Genomic DNA, 10,092 nt, shown 5'->3' on the forward strand with positions numbered 1-10,092 from the left:
AGTTCAACATGTCCTTTCTGGCTCTGGGCGGAATATGAATATTCTCTGTTCTGATTATAGTTGGAAAGCCCAAAATTAATCTAAATTACTGTTCTTTTTTTTTTCTTTTCTGGGTAGAAGAGCCATACTCGGTGAATGATTCAGTCGTGGTCTCAAAAGACAAACATAAACTTCATGTTGTGGATGCAATTTAATGTATTTAAATGAGTGGTTGTCACCAAATCTTTATGTTACTTGTTTGTTTTTTTGTTTTTGGAAAGTAGCTGATTTTACTTTCTCGTGCTTTGTGCAGCGCTGCCTATATCATCTCTCTTTCCGTTCCTTTATTTTATGGTGAGTTTGGTTTTCCACTTGCCTATGCTGTTACTTACCTTCTTCTAAGGGAATATTTTATTTGGATATTCCAAGTTATTAATCTCAAAAGAATAATTTTGTCGGAAATAAGTTTTAATGTCCGCATCTGGCCCTGAAAACGACTGCCACTTAATTCAAGATTAGAACTGAAACTCATATGGAGTTGGTTAAATTAATTTTCTTCAGGTTGATATTCTTTTATTTTTCTAATTAATTTGATCTCTTAATTATCCGCTTTTCTTTGAAATATATATTTTTAAAAAATTGGTTCTGTTTTGTAGGTCTACAGTTGAAGAAACTTGTGCTCTTAATTCTTGTTCCAACATTGAAGTAATTTATTTCCCAAAAATAATGAACTTTAAATTCACATATCCGACTCTTTCTTCTTTTCCCTTTATTTCCTCTGCGACAAGATGAAAAGGTTTTTACTCAATTAGAAAGTAACTTTCTTTTCAAATGAGAAAGACTGCAGTAAACCTCAATTCAGGCTTACAAATAGTTGATAGTCTAACTAATCACTGACATGAAAGATGATTGTCTCACCTTCTGCTTTCTCATTCATTATGAAATAACTCAAGAAATTAAACCTTTGATAAATCTTCAACTTTATTACTGCTTCTAACTTTCTTAGCATCTAAGAGCATCCTCTATAATTCAAGCTTGTAAATGACACAAGTTTTTACTTGCAGATTCGAGATTTTGGTATTGCAAAAACAGAAGCAGATATAAGTTACTATGCTGGTTATGTGGGTAAGGTCCTCTTATTCCATCCATTCCACTGATGAGTATGATAACAATTTACTGACTTTAAGTTAAGTTACTGACCTGATGAAATTACGTTGTAGGATCTGCATTCATGTTTGGCAGAGGATTGACATCTGTGCCATGGGGAATAGTGGCTGATCGATATGGTCGAAAACCTGTTGCAATTTTGGGAATTATTGCAGTGTAAGCAATTCTTTCACTGATTTGGATGGTCTCTTTAAGCTTTAAGATAATGTTTTTAATATTGATATCACTTCTTATTTGAATTCAGCATGTGTTCAACACTCTATTTGGCTTTAGCACCAGTTTTTGGATGGCTGTCACCACAAGATTTTTTCTTGGTGGCTTAAATGGATTGCTTGGACCTATGAAGGTACCATTTATAGATGCACTGGTACTTATTCAAAAGTGAGTGAACTGATATTGTGGTCTTTCAAAAGTACACTCTGGCTCAATTTGGTCCTCCAAAGTTTTAATGGATCAATATTTGTCTTTAATACTGGTTTTATGTAAAGCCTCTTCATAGAAAATTCATAAAGAGGTGTGAAATGGCTTGATGTAAAGCTGATGTGATCGCAAGGTGCCTACTGTTCATCATAAGATATGCTATGACAGGCGCCATCCTGTTTTTGCCATGGCAAATTGAATGATCAAGGGGCGATATTAACTTTGTATTGGTCCATGTTACCCATGTTTAATAGTTATTTATTAATGGGCTTAAGGCGAGGCAGATATTGAAGATGAAATAACTCTTTGGAAGACTTAAATGAAAGTTCCATCTGAAGTTGAGGAGATCGAAATGAGACGACATTTTTAGTTGTCTTAAGTATCAATTTACTCTATAAATATTTCATCTACCAGGACCAGGGCACAATCAGAAGTTTGAATTGGTGTACTTGATGAGAAGTTAATCTTTTTGTTTGTTCTTTACAAGACTTATTTCTATTTGATTGTGACCTCCCCTGACATATTCACATTTCACTAGGCTTATGCTGTTGAAATTTTTCGAGATGAATACCAAGCTATAGGACTCTCAACTGTAAGTCTAATTTACTTTGATCTACGCTAAGTGTTTAGTAGCACATCTTCTTCATGGTAATTTGTTGGTGTGATTTGTTTTCAGATCAGTGCAGCCTGGGGAATTGGTTTAGTCATTGGCCCAGCACTGGAGGCTATTTGGCTCAGGTACTTTTTTCTTTGCACTGGGCAGTAAACTATATGTTTAAAATAGGCTTTGGCATTTGCACATCATAAGATAATTGTTTCATCCTCGTGAGAAAGCCATCTAAGTGGAACTCCTGATAGACCTGGTGTTTATCTTTATCTTTAAGGGTCGTTTGACTTACAAAAAGTAATAAAAATAAAAGGAATAGACAAATCTTTTGAGGATGAAAATGGTGTATGTACCTTACTTGAAAAAAAAATAATACTCGACTCTTTTTGTCCTATCTAGAATGGAAGGAGAAAACGATTTTGAGGAGAAACCTGACTCTTCTTTAAATTTTACATTTTGAAAGCTATTTGTTGCCGTTCCATGTAAATAGGCATATTTAGACAGCTGATCGCCTGAATCTCTGTATTTTCCAATAAAGAAAGGGATGGTATGTCAGATTTTCCTGGCACAATTAAACAAATACTCCTTAGGTGTTCCACGTATTTCAAATATGGAAGTTTTTTTGTGCCTATGTGTTTTTGCGGGAGGAGCATACTTATCGCTTGTTCCTCTACTAATTTGGGAAATTATGTATTGCAGCCAGTAGAGAAATATCCACATATATTCTCGAAAGGTTCATTTTTTGACAAGTAAGTGCACTTTTCCTACTTCTGGATAATGGTAATATAAAGTGTTCCAATTTGGCTTCCATTGTTTGTATTTTCTTTATTTTTTTGTTGAGATGCTTATAAAGTTCCCTTGTGAAAATACACGACCTGCAGGTTTCCATACTCCTTGCCCAGCTTGATAATATCAATCTTTGCGGTTGTCGTATTAGTTTCCTGCATCTGGCTTCCGGTATGTATAGCAAAGCAACCTGCGTACCTACCTATCAATAAGTGTAAACTATATTTATACTAATTTATACTATCAAATTCCAATCAATTCTGCACATTGATAATTTGATTTTTGACTATCACAAACCCACTATTCTGATACTAGGCTTCAAAGGTTCTTGATCTGCCTTGTATAAATATGTCCTCTATTATTTGATTATAGAGCTACTACTAGTGTCCATCATTTATATATCTATGATCCTATCTGGTTGTGGTACTGTTTCTTGTTAAGTGAATTAGTGAATCTGCTGAGATATCTTTTGTGTACAGAGCCTCGTAGTTGTCAAAGCATCTATCTCTATCATTTTTAGCTTTTTCTATTGCTTATTATTTTACAGGTCTTCACATGATTTACTATATTAGGCAGAGGATTACATATACTATATTTTGAACTGTTTCTTTTTGACAATAAGAACACAATTTTTCAGATATCATAATACTATTTTAAAATCTGTGATGCTGCAGGAAACATTGCACAAACACAACGATAGCAATGAGTCCCATCAGGATGTAGAAGCTTTAGAAAATGAAGACACGGTAAAGAGAGTTCAGAAAGATGAAAACCTCCTATTGAATTGGCCCTTGATGTCATCCATTATTGTTTATTGTGTTTTCGCACTACATGATATGGCTTATCAAGAGGTATGTTCCCTGCTTATGACAACGCTACTTGTTTTTATGCATTTCCTATCAACATGTGCCGTTTTGGACTCTTCTTTATTTTCTATCTTGTTATTTGTACCTATACCCTATTTTGATACTTGAACAATGCTGTGTTTAAATATGAAGTTAATTCACTGATGATTTTTTGTGTTACTTTAGTTTTATCATATTGCTCTTATTTCATTCTTCCAAAGGCAGTATCATACCTAAACAATACTATCCAATATTTCAAGGATCAAATATCTTATAGGGTTGAAATAAATCATATTCTTAGGTACTAAAGTGATGCCAAACATTCTTGGAATATTGAATTGAATATCTTTCAAGGAACATGGGGTTTCTATTATTTCTTTCTCCCTGTATGCTGAGTTACCACTATTTTACTTTCTGCAGGTTTTCTCGCTATGGGCTGTCAGTCCTCTAAGGTTGGGGGGTTTGAACTTTACAACTAATGATGTTGGTAACGTTCTTTCAATATCAGGTACATTCTTGACGGCTATGAATTTGTACATATAGATTAATGTTGTAAATTATGTGGTTCCTTTCTAAACTTTCATCCCTAGTTATTATATAAATTTGACTGCATTACATTAGGTCATATACTAACTTCCACTCAAGCTTATTCTATCAACCGGTCTTGTTAAGTAATTTGGGCAAAACTCTTGATAGGCACCTAGATGATTTCTGTTACTTGGTTTTGTGTTGGGGAAACTTAGATGAAGTCTTCTCAGTGTTTGTTTTCAATTTCTCCTTCGAAAACATAATTTGCGGAGTAAGTTTTTCAATTACTTAATTCTGCACTATGAAGACAGTAAGCTTTTGTTGGAGAACTTGATAGCAAACATAGAAAGACTGCACCTAAGTTCTGTCCTTTTTTATTCCGGGTTATGCATTTATTTATATGGAGTCTTACTCTGTTCGGTCGCCTAGTTACTGCTTCTGTAACCTTATACTGTTGTATGTTGGCATGCTTATCCCCACGTATCATCCCCCCATTTTAATAAAGTCTCTTTCACGTGCCAAGTTTTTTTGAGTCTCAAAGAATTTACTATTATTTCCATAATCATTTGATATCTGTTGAATGAAGTTGTTTAATAAAACGATTTTGTATTGGACTTCTTATATGAATTTAGATTTATTTAGTCTTCCTTGTTGTTCATGCAAGTAAAATAGCCAAGCACTAAGTAAATGAAATTTTCAGTTAGTTTTAAGACAGAACAGATGTGCATGGCAGAGATACAGCATTATGTCATTTTCTATGCATCAGTCTACCTCTCTGTGCTCAGCGATTATGCTGATTAATACTGACTTTGCTCAATTGGTTAGGTTTTGCCCTTTTGATGTACCAACTTTCCCTTTATCCTACGGTGGAGAAAGCTTGTGGAACTGTTAGACTTGCTCACATTTCGGGGGTCAGCTTTTGCTCTCAAGCAACAGTTCTATGATCTGGCATTTTCAGTGTTTGTTATTTTAACCATTCTGTTTTTTTGGTTACCATTTGCAGGCTATCTCCATACCCCTCTTGCAAAGTTACCCTTTCATAGCATTGTTATCAGGCTTCACACTGCATCTATTGATCACTAGTGCTTCTGTCCTCAAATATTGTCTCTCTGTGAGTGCATCTGTTTTTCAACCTTACCATTTGCGATAGTAACAAGGCAAAAGTATATTTTTTGATCTTTTAACTTTTTATAAGATTTCAGTTTGATCCCGCAACTTTAAAAAGTATTTTTTTAGTCTTTTAACTCCTAACATCGGTTGGTCTCAAATGATGATTTTTCATAACAATTTATTATTATTTTGAAAATTAAACTTAATACCTAAGCATTTGAGAATGTTTTGTCAACATTAAAATTTCAACATCAGAATTTTTTATTAATGACCATGAGGGGTAAAGGACTGAAAAGATGTTTTATAAAATTAAGGAACCAAAACAAAGTTTTGTGTGAAGTTAAAGGGCTAAAGGTATAATTTTGCCTAGTAACAGTGGGGGGTTAAGGTGAAGTAGAACAGCTGGAAAACTTTATTCTGTTAGATATGAATAGTAGCAATTGTCCCCATAACAAAATTATTGCAGAATAGTAGCTCAAATGTACCTTTTTTTCTCAACAGGCCAACAAGCTTTCTTTTCTGTTTTCTTGCATTAAACAAACACACTTTTAAGTTTCCACATTTAAATGCTGGAAACAGTAAACAGTAAACTCCATCATCTCCTTCATGTATTATGAGCTTGCCTGATTGTAATGTTTTTGGTTTTTGGCTGGTCCCAGGCAACCATTATTACTGGATTATTTCTTCTGCAAAACAGAGCAGTGGTAATTTTTTCCCCCCAGTTCAGTTCATTATTTATTACTCCATCCGTTCTTTTTTATATGTTAGTACAATGTTTTGAATATGTTTGGTCCTTAACGTACATTTTAGAGATGTCTAAAATTTTAATGCACTTTTTCCGTTTTTTTTGTTTTTGCCCCTAATTAATTTTATGTCTCTGCATTAATTAATTATAACGGTTTCCCACTCATTCTCTCCCTCACCCACCTGTTATATTTGGAAAAACAAATAGTACATTTGTTACTCATTTACTGCCTATCAATTTTAACTAACTTCTTAATCTATGTAATACGGTTATTTGAAACCTGTAAAAAGGACTGGAGAGAGTATTAGTTTGTTCTTTTTTAGTTGTGAGATTATCAATATTTTTTGGGCTAATACGGCATGTTGTTTTGGAAAAACAGGAACAACACCAAAGGGGAGCAGCTAATGGAATTGCTATGACTGCTATGTCAATATTTAAAGCAGTTGGCCCTGCTGGAGGTGGTGCAATGTAAGTGTGCCTGTGATTTTTTTTTTTTTTAAATTTTCTTTTGCATGACCTATCATTTTTTAATGAAAAATATTGCCTACAAACTTAGCTTAAATGATTGGATTGAACTTCATTGACTCTCTGAGTTCAATTTCTGCCATGTGATCCTTTGTTGCTACAATAATTTATCTAACTCCTAACTTTTTAAATTTTTTAAGGAAGAATTTCACAAGGTGATGTACATGTTTACAAGTTGTAAACATGCCTTGGTTTAATATGCTTGTTTACCAGAAATATTGTTAAACTGCAGTCCACTGATTTTGAACTTGACCAATGCAGATTAACTTGGTCCCAGAAGAGGTTAAATGCTTCTTTCCTCCCAGGTATGAACCTGTTTATGTCAAGTTCTGTTTCATATGAAGGGTGGCAACTAAGTAACTGATAAGGCTATGATGGATTCAAGTTTATTTTAAGAGATTTGTGCCATCCAAGATAAATGCGAGAAGAGTTTTATCTCGTAAAATGCAAAAGTAATCTTTTGAAGGGGCGCCAAACACCAAACGAAAATCAGAACATCCATCCCATGTGTTTCTAATACCTAGATGGATTTTCGTTTTAAGGCAGAGTTTGACGTGTAAATTGCACTGCTTATGACCTGTGAAAAATGTGACTTGGTATAGACTTTTTAATGTTTTACTTCAATGACCTCACTAACTATGGGAAATGTAACTGCAGGATCTCACTTGGTGTTCTTCGTCCTGAACCTAGTAGAAGCACTTGGAGTGTTGATGATGTTCAAACCATTTCTGGCCGAGAAAAAGACAGCCCCATTAGAACAGTTACAATGATATCAGTGATGACATAATGTTGCTGCTGAAACCTCAAGTGATGAATAATGAAAGCAACATCCATTAATTTTTGAGATGCTTTCGTGAAGGAGGCGACGATGACGACGATAATGATGCTTCGGCTGATAGCAGCCAGCAAGATCAGTGAGTAGACGAACATAACTTTGTCCAGCCTGCAGGCTTTCCTTCTTACCCTTCACAGACTTCTCTCTCAGAAGCCGGGAACAAGAAAACTAACTAAAAAGAGGGACAGAAAAGTGGAAAGAGCAAGAAAATTAGATTCTTCATGTGGATTCTTGTGTTAGAATGGAATCATTTAACTCAGAAATGTTTGTGATAAGTTCATTGTATTGTTGTCTATTTAATTGTAATTTTTTTCCCGTGGGCAAGGTAATGGTTATTTAATATTTATTATGGAAACAAGGTGGTCATTGTAGTATTTATCGTCTTAATATTATATTGAATGGAATTTGAGTCTCAGGCTAGCAATCTCCTCAAAGACCAAGTTATTTACCATAAATGAAGTATTTAAGTCCCATTCCGTGCGTATGGTAATGTTTTGATAGATTAAATTATCTAGTTGAAAAAATGACAAAATTACTTACTAAATTTAAAACAAATAGATTATGCTGATTATTTTGTAGTAGTTTGACATGTCAAAATTACTTATTTGTAGGTATATTTTTGGTTATTTTCCTTATTTAGCTACATGTCATTTAAATTTAAGATGAAATGAAGTACTATAAAATTTTGATAAATTAGAAGAATTAACTTTCAATAAAGTGAAAATTTGAAAGGCGAATAATTAGCTTTAAAAATATACCGAACTACCTATTATTCCTACGCAATATATATATATATATATGAAAGTTAATAATTAAAATATTTTTTTAAAAAACATTGCACAATTATATAATATAATTATTTTATTTAATTTATTTAGACTTCAAAAATATAAATCTCATCTAATGTCTCTGTAGGAGCACAACCTGATCATATGAGTGGCCCCGAAGCTATAACTTTGGTTAAGTGTTTTTTCCAGGTAAGAACTTTGGCTAAGTTGATACTCCTTCCGTTCTTAATATAGAATCTAATTATTGACTTAGTTTTGGTTTTAAATATAAGACCCATTTCTCATATTTATCAATTTTTTCTAAATTACCCATATGGATGCTCGTTCAAACATAATCAAATAGAAGAGGGAGATGTGGTATTAAAAAAGATGATTATGATATTTTAGGAAAAATATGTCACTTTTTTTATAATTAACTAACTTACCTAACTTTCTTAATCTAATCACATTAATTAAATGGATTTTATATCAAGGATACAACAACTTCTTACCATGGTTTGTTACTCTTCTTTATTTGCTTGTCGTCTTTTTCTTGTATAGAATGTACGTTTCGTTTGATTTGGCAATAGTAGATGTTTGTTTGGGGGAAAAAAAAATCCTGATAAGTGAGAAGTGACAATAAAAACCTTCTTATGAGTGAAAGACCGCGGATTCGATTCCGTTTATAATTTCAAGTTACTTTCTCAATCCTTATTTATATGTCCTCTTTTGATTTCTAATTTGTCTCCAAATGTAAATTTCAAAACCAATTTCTAAGAATAATAAATATTTATTTTAAAAAATCCTTCTTAAAATATAAAAAATAGTTCAAGTTTAAAATATGGTGTCATTGAATAGAGAATGAAAATTTAAAAAAAATCTTTAAACGTAAATTTTTGATATTTTTGCTGAGTAAAGTACAAGTTTTCTCCTTTTAATTAATATGAAGTTTTAGTTTAGTCTCTAGAATTGAAATTTTTTTTTTTTGATAATTAAGAATTTAAAAATATGTTTTAAAAATTTAGTTTATCAGTATATTTTTTTGGGTGAAGTATCTCTTAACACCCTGAATTTATTTTACAGGTGCATTTAACACCCTAATCTTTTAAAGTATGCAATTTTACCCTTTATTTTTTAAATTTGGAGCAATTTTTGACAGATGCCTAACACTACTTCATCCTATTGTTTTCATATCAAGAGTCCATTTAAGACTTTACCTTGCGGCACCGGAGGAAAGAGAATAAGGTCATGTGTTTTCCTTTTATTTTAGCTGTCAGTCATCACTTGACCTTGGCCTTTGATGCATTTACGACTTCGCTCGCCCGCAGACGTGAAGATGATATACACTAATTCTGATATTAAATATAAGAATTATTTAATTAATTTAAATAGATTAAAAATTAAATTAAATTAATTATTTGTAATAAATTGATTTTGTTTTTTTTAAAATTTTTTTATTAATTAGAACTATCATTATTAGAAAAATTATTTAAAAGAATAGATAAATATAATAAATAAAATAAATTAAAATCTTATATTTATAATTAAAATAAAATTTAAACGAGATTTTTATTAATAATAATAAGAAGTAATATATATATTTCTATAATATACGTTTGATTGATTGTTGGATACTCGACGCCGGGGCGCCACTTCTGCTTCTGCCTGAATAGAGTCGCCATCTTTGAATTTCAACCTGTTTTTCTTTATCTTCAATTCTTATCCCATTTTTCCCGCAATTTCTCTTTGTTTTTTCTTTCCTCTCCGCGAATATTATG

The 10,092-nt window shown here is 32.4% G+C and overlaps 1 pseudogene; it reads left to right on the plus strand.

The window, feature by feature from the left end:
- The first annotated feature begins 276 nt into the window (after positions 1 to 276).
- LOC114747697 (protein ZINC INDUCED FACILITATOR-LIKE 1-like) lies at positions 277 to 7,962 on the plus strand (annotated as a pseudogene).
- Positions 7,963 to 10,092: the final 2,130 nt, after the last annotated feature.

Source organism: Neltuma alba, unplaced genomic scaffold (assembly GCF_004799145.2).
Source record: "Neltuma alba isolate B1F8T4 unplaced genomic scaffold, ASM479914v2 tig00005405_pilon, whole genome shotgun sequence".
Lineage (NCBI taxonomy): Eukaryota > Viridiplantae > Streptophyta > Magnoliopsida > Fabales > Fabaceae > Neltuma > Neltuma alba.